At 37.4% G+C, this 17067-nt stretch overlaps 1 protein-coding gene across 6 annotated transcripts in view; it reads left to right on the top strand.

The window, feature by feature from the left end:
• LOC144248939 (uncharacterized) overlaps nucleotides 1–17067 on the top strand; it is a 409608-nt gene that overhangs the window by 31115 nt on the left and 361426 nt on the right. For 4 of the 6 annotated variants that reach the window (XM_085589587.1, XM_085589646.1, XM_085589672.1 and 1 more), the window contains one exon: nucleotides 16758–17048. The gene's annotated coding sequence lies outside the window, so the exon portion shown is untranslated. Of the gene's footprint in view, nucleotides 1–11964; nucleotides 11980–16238; nucleotides 16500–16757; nucleotides 17049–17067 lie in introns of those variants that run through there. The other 2 variants (XM_085589594.1, XM_085589591.1) reach the window with 2 other exon arrangements.

The raw sequence follows: 17067 nt of genomic DNA, 5'->3' as shown, positions 1-17067 counted from the left end.
GATAGATTGTTCAGGTTCCTTGTGGATAACACAAAACAGGGTTAATAAAAAAAAAATTACCCTTTAAATAAGTCAATTTACTAATATTTCTATAATGTTTCCCCTTTGGGTTGGCCAATGTTTGGTAATAGCACCGTCCCCTCTTCTTCAACTGATGATGGTACCGTAAAAATGGTCATAAAAATAATGGTTCCTGTTGACTTTAGCCAAGAAAAGACTTTAAATGAGGAGGTGAAAAGTATATAAAAGTATCTTTGTTCAAACAAAAAGGGAGTATTTCATATTTCTTGCTTTTTTTATCTGCTGATCTGAGTAGGAACCTCTGTTCCAGATTTAAATGCTGGCTTTCAACAGAAAAGAGATGTGTCTATGTTCTCAGTCCATGTGCCTCCACCTGCCTTTACCCAAGATTATTCCAGGTATGCCATTTAACTTTAAGGTTGCTCAAAGGAAATTTATGGAACAGAAGGCAATATAGAAATAAAAAAATAATCTCATTTCATTTGTGTCCCATAGCTGCAAGAAAGAAGTTATGTTTGTTTGAGTCAGGGTGTCTTTTTCTCACAATGTTAAAAAAACCCCAAAATAAAAGCACATAAACACACAAAAAAAAACCCCAACCAGGGATAGGAAAAAGAAAAATAACTACCCACAGAAAGTGTCTTCCTGCTATTCTGGGTATTGAACTGAGAAATTTAAGTGATAACCTACTTGCTTTTCAATTTTTTGATTCTTTCAAATAAAGCTAGCTTGCTTGTGCTCATTTTTACTTGTTTTAGGGAAATATATTTTAAGGATTTTTTACTAGAAAAATCTGTAGTAATTAGTGAAATAGGGTTCCTGATCTAAGTTTTGACTAGGGCAAATCTGAGCACTGTTCACTCCTTTCACAAATCAAGGAAGCCTGTGCGCTCATTTTGAAGTTTTACTGCATGTTCTCAAAATGTGGTATAAGGGAAATTGCTTTACTAATTTATAAATGCAATCCCTTAATTTCCAGTGTGCAACTGCCTGACCTAGTTACTATTCAGAGCAAAGATGGAATCTGTGACAGGTACAGGCCACAAAATCTGATTTTGTTTCATTCAAGAAACCCTTTGGCTATGCCATATCTATAATCAGATGGATTCTTGTTCCTTGGTTTTGCTCTTGGAGAGAAATCAAAATTGTCTTTTAAAATAGACTCCTTGCCTGCTCTGCAATTCTTAGAGAAGGCCAACCCCCCCCCCCCCCGCCCCCACCCCAGACAATTATCTTTGTTTTCTATCCCTGAAGTCTTTGCTGGTCTGTGTCAGGGGTGTAACATTGAGATAAAAGTTATCCCACATTTTCCATTGTATTTGAATGCTTTTTTATGTATTAAAAGCACTGTCTCCTGCTCCAGTCAAAAGTGTTGAGGAGGAAGAGAAAGTGAAAAAGCTTTTTGGGTCTTTTTCAGTGAAACAATTCTCATAGCATCTATATATTGACACCTCCCATACTATTCAATTTGAGTTTTTTAAAGTTTCTCTTATTTCTGATAATCTAGATTCAAACCAGGAACATCTAATATCCAGGGGCCTCTGATAGATGACTTAAATTGAGTAGTGAATACATTTAATATATAACTCTGCCTACGTAAGTTTTTCTTTGGAGCTCTATGATCGGATTTCAGATGGAGGAAAATACAACTTCTAAAATGTCTTATGTAAAAGACTCCATGTACTTTTATTTTTTAAAGACAGCCTTTTGTCAATCAGACCTGATTTTCTTCATGCTAGTTATTTTGCTTAATGTTATGACACTAAGAGAGGCTGATGTCTTTAAACATTCTTGGATTAGTCCTATAAAATAAAACAGATTAATTTCAAGAGTTTCACATAATTAAACACGAGTATAATCTGGTTTTGGGTAATTATTCAACGGAAATTTCCTTCAACTTCAGTTGAACTTATTTCAACTGAAATAAGTTGGTCAAAGCTGACTGTTTAAAAGCTTAGTTTTGCAGATTTGACTATTCTACTATACCTCAAAACACCCAAACAATGAAAATAAAGAAAACAGGCACAGGTCTGGTTCTTGGTGGCTCATGTTTTGGTACAGGGGACCAAGATTGACAACAGGTATTTGACTGGACATCATATGGATATTTCTTCCATCAGGTTGCACTGGGAATAGGAATAAAGAAAATTCTGTGGTAGTCTAGAACGTTTATATCTGAATATTTAGGTGCTAAAAATGTCTTAAAATTGTTTGGATTAGATATACAGACACAGGACTGACAGGACTCCTGAAAATACCTCTCAATATTGCTTTGCTGATTGGCAGTGCCTTTTCAACTGTTTATTTTACTTCTCTTTGAGGGATTTGTGCAGCTGGGAGTGGAGAAGGAGGTTAAGGGATTTTTGCAGATGTCTTGTCTCAAACCTATATTCTGTCAAACAATAGCTGGAACTTCTTTAGTGTTCCCTGGGGCTAAAATGTTGCAAAGAGCTCTTTGAGCAAGCGAAACGTCACCTTCACCACAATCACAGCTCGAACTTTTCTAACCCTCTCAGTTCTTTCCAAACACATGGAAGTGTCTTGAGTGATAGAATTAAAGCATCAGATCTAAGCTGGCAATTTTTTTCCCCCTAAATAATATAAGTAGAACATAACATATATTTTGCACACAATGGATAAACACTGTATTTTATATGGGTTGATCTGTGTGTTTTTTGCTTGAAGACAAACTCACCAGCTCTCAAGAAACAGATGAATGTTTGTCTTACAGCTATGGTGACTGTTAAATAAAGGAATAGGAAACAGCTTTTCTATGAATCAGATGAAAAATCAGCAGAGTTTTTTTATAAATACAGATGTATTTGCATCTGTATTACATCTACAAGCCTAGATAAAATGTGGAGAATAAGCTCTGATGGCATGCAGATCCTCAAGGATTGTACAAACTGTGCCGCATCCTTTGTTGCTACTGATCCGAGTTGTAACTCAATAGGGTCAGAAGAAAGGGAAGTTAGGAGGGGTATTTTCTATTTTCTATGATATAACAGTTTTAAAATAATGTGGTCAACATTTCAAAATTGAAAAAAGAGGAGTTACCTTTGTGCTTTCTGAAGAAGTTTTCAGTCTCTGGTAGTGGACTGAGACTTGTTAATGAAGCATGTACCAGTGTCAGATATACTTTTAATTAATTGATAGTAACATACTTATTTCTTATCTCTGGCATGAAGTAGTCAATTAAATTTTGTAGAATAAGATGGAAAAAATGATTATCAATAGGGAGGATTCTCATTTAGAAATTCACTATTGGACACCAGCCTTATGAAGGGGAAGTTACAGCACAGTTTTTAAAATCTTCTTCCATGAATGGCTGCCGGTTCCAAAAATAAAAATAAATAACTAATCTAAAATGTATTCAGTAGCCCTACATCAGAAACTATGATTTGAAACAAAATAATGAAAACACAGAGAAAAGAGAAACTCTTCATAGAAGGACATCAGCCTTTGAGGAGTGCAACAGACTATTTTTATAGATCTTCTTCAGGAAGTGTTATGAGAACAAAAAAAAAAAAAAAAGAAAAAAAACCAAAAAGTGGTGGATAAAAAAAAGTAAGAAGGAGCAATATATGAAGAGTATGAGAGTAATGGAGCAATGTAAATGTCAGCCAGGGTCCAGACTATGTGTGCTTGGTTTCCTGGTTGTTGTTTCCTGTTGTTTGGGTTGCTTTGGTATATTGTGTTGATGTTGTTTAAGTTTTTATTGGTTTGTTTTGATTGTTTATGGGGTTTCTGTTTTTGAAAAAAATATAGGATTTACTGAAATTAACTTGTCCATTTAGGAAGTACTTAAGATATAAACTGAAACATTTTCAGAACATGGATTTTGATTAATTTCTATGGATTATGGAAAGAAAAGCTCTGATGTGCTCTTTCGAGCCCAGAATGAGTGGTGGAGATAAAAAGGAAGGGGAAGATATGAAGGCTCATAGATCTGAGTTTTCTGTTCAGTCCTAATAAGTGCAAGTTTGAGATCTAAAGAGTTATTTTTTAGCATTTCAGCTATTCAGAGCTTTCTAGGCCTCTTAAAAAGACAAACCAATTGGAAAATGGTGATGGCACCGAGATAGGCATTGTTTGGAAATTAGCTTAGGATATTTTTTTATTTACTTTTTCAATTTATCTTTATTGCTTTAAAACAATAACAAACTCACAAAAAAGCAATTTTCTGAGGCATATGTAACTCTCCACCTGGAGGAAAACATAATTTATCCTTTAATTCTTTCTGTGGTATTGCTCATAGATTGATTCTCTCTCTTTGTATGAAACTTTGCTGATGTTGTTGGTTTCTTTATAATATACTTTACAGCAGTATTTGATATTACTTCTGTCAGGTGACTTTGTCCTGAACTCAGAATTGGGCTGCAGTCTTTAAACTGATCTAGAAGCAGTGGTATGGACATCAATTACCATGCACTTCACTGAAATTAAGTCCAGCTTCTGCTGCTTGTAGTTTAACCTCCATTTCTTTCAGTTTTAAGGGATTTGGTTCCCCCTTCCATTACTTTTTTTTTTAAATTAAGTTTTTATATTTCTACAGTATATCAGAGGCCAAGATTCTGTTGTGTACAGGGTCCTGGATAAACACAGAGCTGATCGCTGAATTTTGTGGAGCTGCAGAGTGTGTTATCAGTCCATGAGGAAAACAAAGTTCAAAAGTTTAAAACAAGTTGTGCATTTCCTTTAATTTCAATCCTTTCCCCCCACTTCTCTGGAAGTCTGAAAGCCATGCAGCTTTTTGCACTTGGAGTCTCTTTTCCCTTTTTTTTTTTTACATTCTCTTGCTGGTCCCCACTGCAGCCCACGAGCTCCACTGGCACAGCGTGAGGGATCTGTACTGCCTCCCCTTTCTTGCTGAGGCTTGTTCTCCCAGCTGGGTGCCTCTCTTCCTATCTGAAAACCTTTTTCTCATTTCCAGCTCTTTCCAGAAGATTTGATTAGCAGATGTGTGCAGTTGTTTTCACTCATCTAGCTGCATTAATGGATGTGTAGCAGTAACCTCAACAGGTTTTCAAGTAAAACATTCTTGGGTAGTGGCAGGGGACAGGGAAAAGGAAGGAAGGGTTGTTCATTTGTTCTGTCCTGAGTGCACGGAGTTACTTGGGACAAAACAATCCTTCTCTTTGTGGTGATCTTATGAAATGGTTGGATATGCTATTTTATTAACCTTCTAATACCATGACTGGCAGGTACAACCATTTGCAGACAATATGATTCATCCAGCACTTTACTGGAACATTTATGCTACACTGTGATATGAGTGACATGGTGGATACGGGCAATTATTATTGCAGCACAAGATAGATCTAAGTTAGGGTTTTTTGCCTTTCATTTCCATTTTAAGTGAAAGCAATTCTGGCTCCCTATTAGACCGTCTGTGTCAGGAAAAGTCGAGTGTTACACCTTCTCATCATATTTCCTGGTTTGCTAGAGTGTTATAATGAAAATTCTCAGAAGTTAATGCAGCATTTGAAACTGTGACGCTATTCAGAGTTCAAAATAATAAAGACTCATGTTCCAGTGGGTGTCATCAGTTATCAACAGCACAATAAAAATGTAGCAACAAGAATAGTGACACTATCCGTGTACCTTGCACTTCACTTCAGCTGGTTTGAGTTACTTTCAACTCTTATGTAAAGGATTTAATAGGTGAAAGCATTTTGCTGCTTGTGGTATTTGTTAGAAATGTAATCTGATGTGCTTCAACGGAGGAACACCTGATCAAATTTTCAGTGACAAGAGACCAACTGTTTCAGTTTTGAAGTCAGCGTTGACTTTTCAGCATGAGAAAACAAAGATGAAGTAATCCCTTGTTGGGTGTTCACAAACAGCAGGGTGTAGCTTTCCAAACAGCGCTGGGGCAATGGGATGTGACACTTGAGAGGACATGGTTTTTGGCCATGTGAGACAGGAGGTGTTCTGAAGCTGGGCTGTGTAAATTTCCACACCAAAAAGCTGCACAGCATTCCTTTGGAGATGTGTGCATGCAACAACAGATGACATATATGCTATACATGTCATCTGACAATAATTAAGGGAACATGTTCACTTTTTTTTGTGTCAAGGTTTTGCAAGATTTGACTGCTGTCCATTGCTTTATTTGCATTTGTCATGTGGAGTTGCTCTGTTTTCCTGCACACAGCAAAATTTATCACATAAGGGAGTTTTCTTGACTGGTTTTAACCAGGCACAAATGGGTTTGAAGTATAACTTAATCTCTGGTACTAAGTATTGAAAGGGAGATGTGAAATTGCCTTTCTTCTTTACCCACTTTCCATATTAAAACAAGAGAAGTTTCTAGTACTTTGAGTGCAGTGTGCAGGAGAAAAGGAGAAAATCAAGCAGCTGGAGTGCTTCTTGAGAAAAAAAAATAAAAATTATTGCTTCAAGTTCTAGAATTTGAGGCAATATTCCTTGCATTTGGAATATCATATATAAGAAATCTGGGATCAATCATGTCTAAACATTCTTTTTTATTCATGTGCTTCTGAAGCAAATCTTATCATTTACTGTCTCAATGTCCATGCGTAACACACATGGGAAAACATGTACCTTTTCCTGACAGCAATACCCACTGGAGCTTTCTCAGTCCAACTCTAATCTTTTCCTTGCACATAAACGAATGTGTTTCTTGTTGCTGTGTATAAATATTATCATTCCTGATATTTTTATCTGGAAGTACATTCAATCTTAGTCCTGGAACTAAATATTCTGCGTCATGGAGATTGCTGGTGAGATGAGAGATATTAATGGAAATTATTAGTTTTGGTTTACTGCAGCAACAAAAAAAATCCAAAACAAAAACAAACAAACAAAACTAAAAACCACCCAAAACAAACAGAAAACAAGCAAACAAAAGCCCCAACAAAACAAAAAGAAAGCCTAAAACCAAACAACAACAACAAAACTGTTAAAAAGCATAGATCCTCTACTCCTTAGTGGGTTTAGCATTTGCTATTAGTTAGAAAGTGTCTCTGTATAAATGCTCACAAAACCTGCAGGAAAACAAGACACCTGGAGGCAACAGTGGTATCATTATCACTTATCTAATTCTACTGTGATATAGTTTGTCAAAGGCCACGGAATATCTCATTTAAATTACTGCAAATATTAATCCTGTAGAAGAGTTGTATTGAGAGGGTGAAATCTTGTTTATGGAAAATCGGGTTTTGTCATCCAAATTAGAGACCAGAATCAAACCGCTTCAGCCTCTGAAAAGCAGAGTTAAAATAGAAAAGATGAAAACAGAGGGCCAAATGGATCAGAGCTCTCAAGAATTATGTTTCCCTCCATTGAAAGAGAAAGAACACATTCAAATCTCTGTGTTGCTTATATGGAAAGAAAGGGTGTGCTGCATTTCTCATAATTATATTTTAACAAAATGTGTATGGAAGACTTGTGTTGACTTAGGCAGTATGAGAAATCCTCTTTGACTATGGGACAATTCTCAGTACTGTTCTGCCAAACAGAACAAGACCCTGGCACCTGATAATCTCTTTCCTAGGTGATTATGCTCTAAGAATGTGAGGATCTTTAATGTCAATCTTTTCTAAGGAAGGAAAAAAGTGCTGCAATGTCAGCATATGGGACAGAGAACAGGCAGCACAATCAATTCCATGTCATTCCTTGAACTACTGAAACCCATATAAAGGGGTTAACTTGGAATGATATGTTTCATCACCACAGCCCATTTGTACATCTCATGTGCATCTTGTTCATTTGGTCTTTACTTAAGGATTCTTTATGTGTTCATATTGTCTGTGTGAATTTCATGTCTGAAAGCCCATTTTTTTGCAGAGGCAGTACTCCAGATATTTTAGTCCTTAGGTGAAATTTTTATAAAGTAAGATGTGGATGTTTATATCATATATGTATTGAAAATTACTAGTTTTTGATTTTTTTTCTGTACTGAATTGCAAACTAGTGTTTTAGTGGTATAATATGAATAGTGGTAGAAGTAGAATTCTTAGCATAAAACTCCCTGTTAATTAAGGTTTTTATCAAATTACTAGCTAAAAGCTCAATTGTGAGGTGTTCAAAGAACACAAATAACATGAGGTTTTATTTCCCTGAATTTTCTGGATTTTTATGAGAGGCTGCATCATTTGTTCCTCAGATGTTTGGAAGATATGAATGTTATAATTGGTGGAAAATGAAGATTAATCCTACCATATTGAGTTCTCTGGTGTTTTTGTTTGCTTCAATGTTCTGGGCAAGCTGACACTTAAAGTGCACGTTGCCCATATTTCTATGCCTGCATTTTTCCAAGTGCACAGTGGTGGCATGAAGTGAGATGTTGCATACACCTGAGAGCCCAGCAGGACAGGCAGCATTGCCATCATATCAGAATCTCTATCCTGAAACTGCTTCTTTTTAAACCTTTTATTAACTTCCCTGGCTGGAGACACAGGGGTAAAAACAAATTCAGAGCAGTTCTGTGCTCCTCCCAGATGCTTGTTTTCATTGTAGTATACCTGAATTCCTAAACATCCCCCACTGATACTATGGGAATTCCTCCATTGGTGAGATCCCTGAATGTTTCCTTGAGCATGTATTCATTAGAACTTCTTCTCCTGCCCCCTCTCTCCTGCTGCTGTTTCAAATAGAGGATCAAGAGGTCTCTGGAAGCACAGCAAATGAACAAGGCAAGACTTAATAGAGATACTGCCTTCTGAGTGACATAACTGTGCAATTATGAAAGTCCTTGTAGAAACATCTTTTGTTTGGTGTGGGAGTCTGTAACTTAAAGAACTATGGTGAAGAAAGGACATTTCTTATGTGCCTTGTGTGTTATATGTGAGGATCATTGTGTGCTAATTTTGTCAACGATAGACTTGCCAAGGATTTCAGAATCACCTAGATGTGTTAAATGAAGGAGCAGGCTGTGATGCAGACTGGGACAATGAACATTGTGAGGAAGGCTGCTGTTATGCAGAGAGCACAGTTTGACTTGGGAACAATCCAAATCCTTCCTCTAACTATCAATAGATTTCAAACAGCAGCTTGTGCTGAATACACACTTATTTATACCGGGAAACCTATAATTTATTAATCCTAGCTATTAAAGTAATACATAGGGTTCTTTGATTGATGCCTGGTACTGATTCCTAAGAATTATGCAAAGGGAAAACACCTATTATAATAGATATGAAAATTTTCTCCTTGGCACCAAGGAAGAGATTAGGTGTCCTCATCTGGATATTCCTATGGATGTGGTTGTGAAATAGTTAGCATTTTTTGTCCATTGCCACTTAAAGTAGGCATTATTTTACCTGTTATTCCTTTCCTCAGCAGCACACTTGTTTGAAGGAGTCAGAAGTCTGTGGAGCTTGTCCATGCACAGAATTTTGGTCCCGGGGAGACCAGCTGCTGACTATTGTAATGTTTCTGCTTCCAAAGGGCTGTCTCTGCTCCTGCGTTGCAGGTTTGTAACTGGAGGTTGTAACCTCTTAGGTCACCTCATCTACTGACTGCCAGAGAAGCCAAAGGCAGTAAGGTTTTGAGCTGCTGCTGTCAGAGTTTTATTTTCTACATCTCCAGCTCTGTGGAGGTGAGACAGCAGCGAGGGTTTCTTGTATCTGTGTGCACATGGAGTTTAACTACTGGACAGAAAATGGTCTTTATATGTGTTTTGGTCTTTATATGTGGTTTTAGTCTTTATATGTGTTTTGGCTGGCTGAGGACACCTGTCTGGAAAACTGAGTCACTGTAGGGGAATCTATGCTTGGGGTGAAAACCCATGAGCACTGTAGCTACTTCACAGCAGCACTTCTCATGGGCAAGCTGTGAATGCTCTGCGTGTGTACCCAGAGCCAGTCAAGGACAAGTGGATGTGAGCTGCAGTCTGCAGTCCAGAAAGCAGGAATGGTGTGCACTGGGCAGGGATGTCCAGGGGCTGGCTGGGCAGCAGTTCCAGCCATCCCAGCAGCACAGCTGAGCACCCATGGTGGTGCCTCGGGGACAGCCTGGGCAAGGGAGGGCAGAACCTGTCTGTTGGTGAGGGGAAATGTGTGAGAAACAGCCCTGAGAGCGGGAGGAGGGAGAGCAGTTACTCCAGGTGTCCCCACGGGAATCTCCCGCTGGAATGTGCTGGAGCAGCCACTGCAGCCACTGCAGAGAACATTGTGGGTCAGGTATCTGGAGCACCCCACACTGGAGCTGGTGGATGTTTCCTGAAAGGACTTCAGCCTTTAGATTGCTCACACAGGAGCAGGTCTCTCCTGAAGGGCTCCAGCCTATGTGAAAGACCTCAGTGGAGCAGCGGAACAGGAAGAGTATGAGGTGGAAGGAGCAGCAGAGAAGAGCTGTCACAGACTGACCAGAGTCCCTAATCCTCATCCCTTCTATGCACTGGAGGATGGCAATGACTTAAATTTTCTCCAAGACAACTCTGTTTTTCCAGTGGTGAGAACTGGTGAGTGATCTGTCTTTATCTTGACCCATAAACTTTTGCATCTTATTTTCTCTCTCTTGACTGCTCCAAGACGAAGTTTTGTTAGAAAGGTGAGGTAAATTCTGAGGATGGCATCCAGTATTTTAAAACTTTAGATTTTAAACACTGGTAGGTATCCATGACTTTTCCCTATGTTGGGCAGTCACCATAGAGGATTCATGGTCCCCCCACCCTGGGATGCCAGGGGGCATTAATTTTTTTAACACTGAACACAGGCCACCAAACCTTACTGTGATTGCTGGCTTGTAAGGTGCAATGCATGTGCAATTTTCTAATGGATGGAGGTTTTCTGTGTTTTAGGGAAGGTGATGGAACTTTCATGTGTAACAACAGGTCAGAGGTACCTGTCAGCAGCTGTCCTTCATTGTCTTTCTGCTTTCATCAGTGGCCCCAGTAACCCAGACTGACATTGCCTCCCTGAGAGAGTTCACATGTGGTCTGAGAGGGCTGTCATCTTGCTTTTGACATCTTGTCCTTAGTGTTTAGACATCTTGTCCTTAAAAGACTTCCTAACTTTGAGTTTTATTTCAAATACAGTGTTTGTGTTCTGTATTTGAGGAGAATTAACCCGAGGTTACGAAACAGTTGGCAAATAAATGGAGTTACAGCTGGGTAGCATGGGCTTTGTGCTTGGCTGCTGTGATGTGCTGAAAGATTACTCAAAACACACTCCATTAAAGGTAGACTCTCAAGTTCAGCGTCGATTAAGAAATTCCAAATGTGTCCTAGGTGCATATTTTTAATACCACATAAATCCTCCTTGATGCAGATGGGTTTTTCAGTCCTCTGCACAGCAATACTATCTCCACATTAATAAAGAGGTAGATACAATGGAAAATTATTACCTTTGTCTCTGGGTCCTGATAATTAAAATATTCAACTGTATTGTAACATTTCCCAGCCTTTAGATAAAGCCACTTACTCTATCTTGAGATGAAACAACATGTGGAAGTAGATCCATCATATAGTATGGGGTTGCTTTGGAACTTGTATCAAATGATAAACCCCAGAGTATTTGCTCTTGGAAATGACTATTTATTGAGGTTTACTTATTGCATGTTTAATAAAAAGGAGAAAAACTCTGTTAAAATCAGCAGTTTAGTTCAGCTAACTCAATAACAGCCAGAGCTTATGGTAGGCTGTTATCTATGTAGGCTGAACATACAACAGGTCAAATACAGCTCATGTAGCATCACCCAGAGTATTTTGTTCTCAAATAAATAGAAGACAGTAAGTGAAATTAAACTTATGGTGGGTGGGGTACTGGAAGGTAGAAAGCACCAAAGCCAGTGTGGAGAAATAGACTCTTAATCGTGTGTTTACATGCTTCTACAATCAGTTTAATTAAATTACTGTCACAAGCGTATCATTCAATTTTAGCTCTTTAGGAGGACTAAGTACAGCCTGAGGAAAGGATGAATTCTGAATAAGAAGTAGGAGATCAGGGTTAACGTAACCCTAAGATAAGTTTCTTCAAGAGGTAAATGAAGGTGAGTTTTTCTCTAGCACAGAACATGCTTTTAAGTGACAAGGACTTTAGGCAAAAAATTTTATGCATTTTAAAAATAGAGTAATGAAAAAAATTCCTGAATGTGATTCCACAGTGACGTTTAAAAGGCTCAGTCATCTTTCCATCCATTACTTTAAATAATAAATGAATAAAATTATTAAAAAATTAAGAAAATTCCCCAAATAATATACTAAATAGTGCATACACACAGGTTATGGATCTACCCCCAAATAAAACATCTTTACCTATTTTATTAATCAAATTTTTAAAAGCATAAGCTCTGTATTTATTGTGTGTAGCTCAAAAAATGTCCAGGAAAATCAAAATTAAAAAATGGGGTTAAAAATTCTATCATTATTGCCATGTAGGAGTGTTTGGCTGAATATTGCCATAAAAGATATAATAGTGTAAATCCTTGAGTGAATAATTTTAATCTCTATTTCTCTATTGTGCTCTAACACCAGAGTAGTTTACAGCTAAACTGGCTAGGTCTTGGACAATGAATTTCCAAGTTTTTAGCAGTTCTTGTGATCCAGATATTAAATCATTACTGACTTTTCTTACTGAAACTTTTTTTACAAACCCAGTATTTTACATCAACCTACTACTATCCTCGTGTTGCCCCAAATTTAAGTACTATTCTTGACTGCTACATTTTTTACCTCTTAAGCTGTTGTTGCTTTTCCACAGAAGGGTACAAGCTCAAGCCTGGAAAGCTCTATTTCATCATCAGAACATTTGGGATTGTTGGAGTGACTAAAATGAAAAAGATCAGGTCAATATTTGTATCAGGCCTCCTTATGAAAGCAAAATATTTGACATCTGCATTGTATTAAGGCAGTCCAGTTAATGGGAGCTCCTGCAGTGCATAAGTGAGCTGCAGGTTTCAGGCAGCTCTGCAAGTCAGACTACCTGCTTATTTAGGATCTAAAATTTCAATTCTGTGATAATTTTGGGAGTGAAGCCCATAGCAGGGCAAGAGCTTAAACATGGATGTCAGAGCCTGAGTGTTGTTTGAAAATCTGGGGCATAATTCAGAAGTGGAAAGATATAGCAAGTAAATACATCAAATATCATCATAATTAATACTGTTGACATAGCACGGTGTATTCTGGGAATTTATAGGAGCTTGAATAAAGAGCTGCGGCTAATAGCATTACATGCAATGAAAACGCAGAGCAAAAGATGATCATTTGTAAAGAAAACAGCGATTGAAATGATAGAAAACTGATGTGATAGGTGATGCTTTTCTAGAATAAGAGACCTTATTCTGAATATAGATATATTTTTTAACTATTGTCAAATTTCATTTTATGCCAGATATAGCAAATCAGATCATATTTTTTGCTGAAATTTCTTAATTTATACTGTTGTTTCCTCTGCTGGAACGAGTCTAAAAAAATTCAGTACAGTAAAGATTATAAAATAAGACAGAAATCTGCCCATGTTTAGATATACATGATTTTATTTTTTTCAATAAAGCACTTGAAATTTGTCAGGTTCATTGCTACAAACAAGAAACAGAATAATTTTTCTCTCTCAGTGAACACAGAACACAAAATTATCTATTTTCTTTAGGAAACCTGCCTCAAATTCTTCCATGAATATTTGAAGTTTTCTGATATTATCCTCAACAAAAGCTTCAAATTAGCACTAATGTACTTGACATTATGGAGTGGGGTTTTTGAATAGAGGCCATGCTAAGGTTTTTAAAAGGGTCATATCTTAAAAATTATATCACCATTCTCCTGTCTAAAGTCTTCCCTTTCAGCAGTGAAGCTTATTTTTGTGCTATATGATGTCATAGCCCAGACATTTATGCTAAAGGGGAAAATTAATAATTAGCTCACCAATTTACAGTTGCTGAAGTTCTAATGTTAAGTAAAGACAAACACAAAGAAGGCCATTGTTAATAGCTTTTTGTTTTGACAGAGACAGTAAGAGTGATCTGAGTGGAGAAACATGTTTTAGTTAATATTGCTGAGTTTATTTTTTTAATGCTTCTTTCACTTATTTCTTTTAAATCTACTTTAGAGAATCAAAAGCAATTTCTTGAGCTTATTTTAAAATATATTTTCAATATTGCTATTGTAGTTCATAATAACATATAAAATATCAATCAGCTTTTAAATATTTTTATAAGGTAATATGCAATATAACTTCTGTCACTGCAAAAATGTTACTGCATGACTGCATTGAAAGGCTGTAATTCAAAGAAATGTATAGTATAAAAATATAAATAAAAACCCCTTCTTTTTTGTTCTTTTGAGAAGTACTGAATAGAATATTTTGAGAAAAATTATATACAACCAGACCTAACAAACATGGCCATTGCATTAAAATTTTCCTTGTAAAAAAATTTTTTTTCACCTGGCTAACTGCAGTATTATCTTTATGAAATATAGGAAGATGTAGGGGAAAGCAGGCATCTGTAAATATCTGGCTGTAATAAGGAAATTTGGGCTGTTTTTACTGGCAGATACCTGAGATAAACAAACATTTAAGAAATTATTATACTAAATACATAAAAGAGACAAGGTTACAGTATGCATAATGTGTTTATTTATATGGAATTATTATACAAATCAAGGTGCACTATATTTATAACTCTGCCTGAATTATCTTTTCTCTAGTGATTTTTTTTCTTTAAAAACAATGGAATCTGAAAGTCACTCAGATATATCTTGTCAGATTTGGAAAACATGCAGTTCTAATAAGTTGGGTTAAAAATACCTCTGCTAATGAAGATAACAGCTTTCCTGGGAAAGGTATCATTCCCTAATTCAAAGTAGGCATTAGAAAAGAAATCAAGATTTTTTTTTAAATATCAACTGGAATTTCTATTCCTTTCTGATTCTTCAGTATTTTTGTGCACTCCTAGATGAATATGTCCTAAGCATCCTTAAACTGATAATGGTCTCTAATGCAAAGGCAAAACTTGCAGAACATTGGGCACCAAGTGGAAAATGATTTTATTTCAGCTACCAGTGGCTGATTACTAATAACACAGACTTACTTTGCCTTCGTGATCAGAATACTTACATGCTTTTTGTAAGCTGTCTACCCAGAATTTATAAATAGGAGAGAAAATAACCCTCGAAAGCCAAACAACTTCTCCTCCTTGTCGCCATATGCTGCATCTTTTCCCTCTAGGTTTTGTACACTCTGCGTGCTGAAGAATGGTGTCTTTTCTTTTCATGTTGCTCTGTCGGCGGTCATAACAGCTATTCTCTTCATGAATATGTAAATCCCATGCATAAAATCAGAAAAATTATCATGGCGATTCCCACTATAGAATGTGCCCAATTATGTCTGCTAATACGTGGATAGTGATGATTTAATCTTTGGACTAGATGAGCGGATTCAGGTAGAGTTACGAGAGCTGCAGTAATTACAGAGGACCCAAACACACAACGTGCACATGCTGGGGGATCACTGGGCTTTAATAGCAACTGGGCATCTTGTGCCTGGCTATGATGGAGTGCTCGTAGATTCATTTACAGGCGCTTTCTCTGATGGGTAGTGACAAGGGAGAAAAATGCCCTAGGTCTGCAATACCCTTCCCTTACTAACTGACACTCATTTGCATTTGAATTTTTTTTTCCCCTCTTTTTTAGCTCCTAGTGAATGCTAGCAATTAGAACGGAACGAATAAAAGTTTGGATAAATAAAGGGAGAAAAATGGTGACCGCGTTTGCAAGGCGTCCTTAACTCACTTGGTTTATCAGCAATGGGTGTTGGAGGGGGGGAGGAAGGACATGCAGAAAACAAAACCAAAAAGGCACCACCAGCAATTGATGCATTTTTGTATTTAAATAAGCAGGCGTGCTCATGCATATTTATATGACGTGCATGCCTATGCGCCGCTCTGAGCAGTGGCTCTGCGGCTCGGCTGCAGTAATTAGGCTGATGTAATTATAGCAAAACAAAGCAAGCTTGGGCTGATGGTGGGTTTTTCTCCCCATTCAGTGGGAACATTTAAGACATATGCATATTCCAGCGTACAAAAAATGAACCTGCACTGCTGTCGGAGGCTAGGAGGACAGTGTGGCCAGTGCACCTATTGTGTCACTGCTGTAGAAAGCAGCTTAGCGATTGGCCACTGTCTGCAGCACATAATACTGACTGGTTATAAAGGACTTGTCTAGAGGAAAGCCTGTAGGTACTCCATTGTCTGGCAAAGTTGATATGACTGCATTCTTTTTGCAGGGGGTCAGACAGCTGAACTGTAAAAGCTGCACAGATTTTTTTTTTTTTTTTTTTGTCTTCTTCCTCTGTCTCTCTGTCTCTGTCTCTTCCATACAGCATTTTTCTTTCATGCCCTGTCTCAGTTTGCATAGTTAAAGAGAATGCTAATTAAGATCCCTTGCCTTAACCTGAAAATAGTGACTTGGATGTAAACAGAAAACTGACGATAGTTTAAAATATTCTTGCGTAGCACCAAGATATCAGTTACCATCCTAGGGGAAAAAAGGAAGAATTATTTTTTTTGTAATCAAGGTAAACAAAGAAGAGTTGTTGCTTCTCTTTCTTCCTTTCTTTCATTCTTTCCTTTTTTTTTTCCTTTTTTTCTTTTATTTTTTTAAACCAATGATGCTATACTATTGCAAGTCAGATAATATTTTATTTCAGGAAGCGTGCTAGCTACATAATTTAAAAGTCCACAAATCAGTTGCAATTTAGTGCTTATTAATCCTTCTTAGGATGTAATTCGGTGAAAGAACTGCTTTAAAAAAAAAATTCTTTTCTGTATTATAGACGGATCTAACAACGCAGTCTGGGCTCCGTGCCAAAGGCTGGTATTTCACAGCAGCGACCGCCTTACAGATGAGCTGTGGGAAGCAGGAGGGAGACTCTCTTAGGGTGCCACTACTATGGAGACACAGCTGGGCTGAACAAGATTTGCTTCAAACGACAACAAGAGAGACAGAAAGAGTCTGGTTCGACCGCTGCCCAAGCAGGCAGTAACCAGAAGAGCTAGCAGCCAATCCGGCCATGCTGCACTGTTCGAAACCAGCTCTACATCCCAGCCAATCAGTGACATCACTGGTGAGAAACTCATTTACAT

Source organism: Lonchura striata, chromosome 1, assembly GCF_050655825.1.
Source record: "Lonchura striata isolate lonStrDom1 chromosome 1, ASM5065582v1, whole genome shotgun sequence".
NCBI classification, from domain to species: Eukaryota; Metazoa; Chordata; class Aves; order Passeriformes; family Estrildidae; genus Lonchura; species Lonchura striata.
This window is presented reverse-complemented; position numbering and strand designations above follow the sequence as displayed.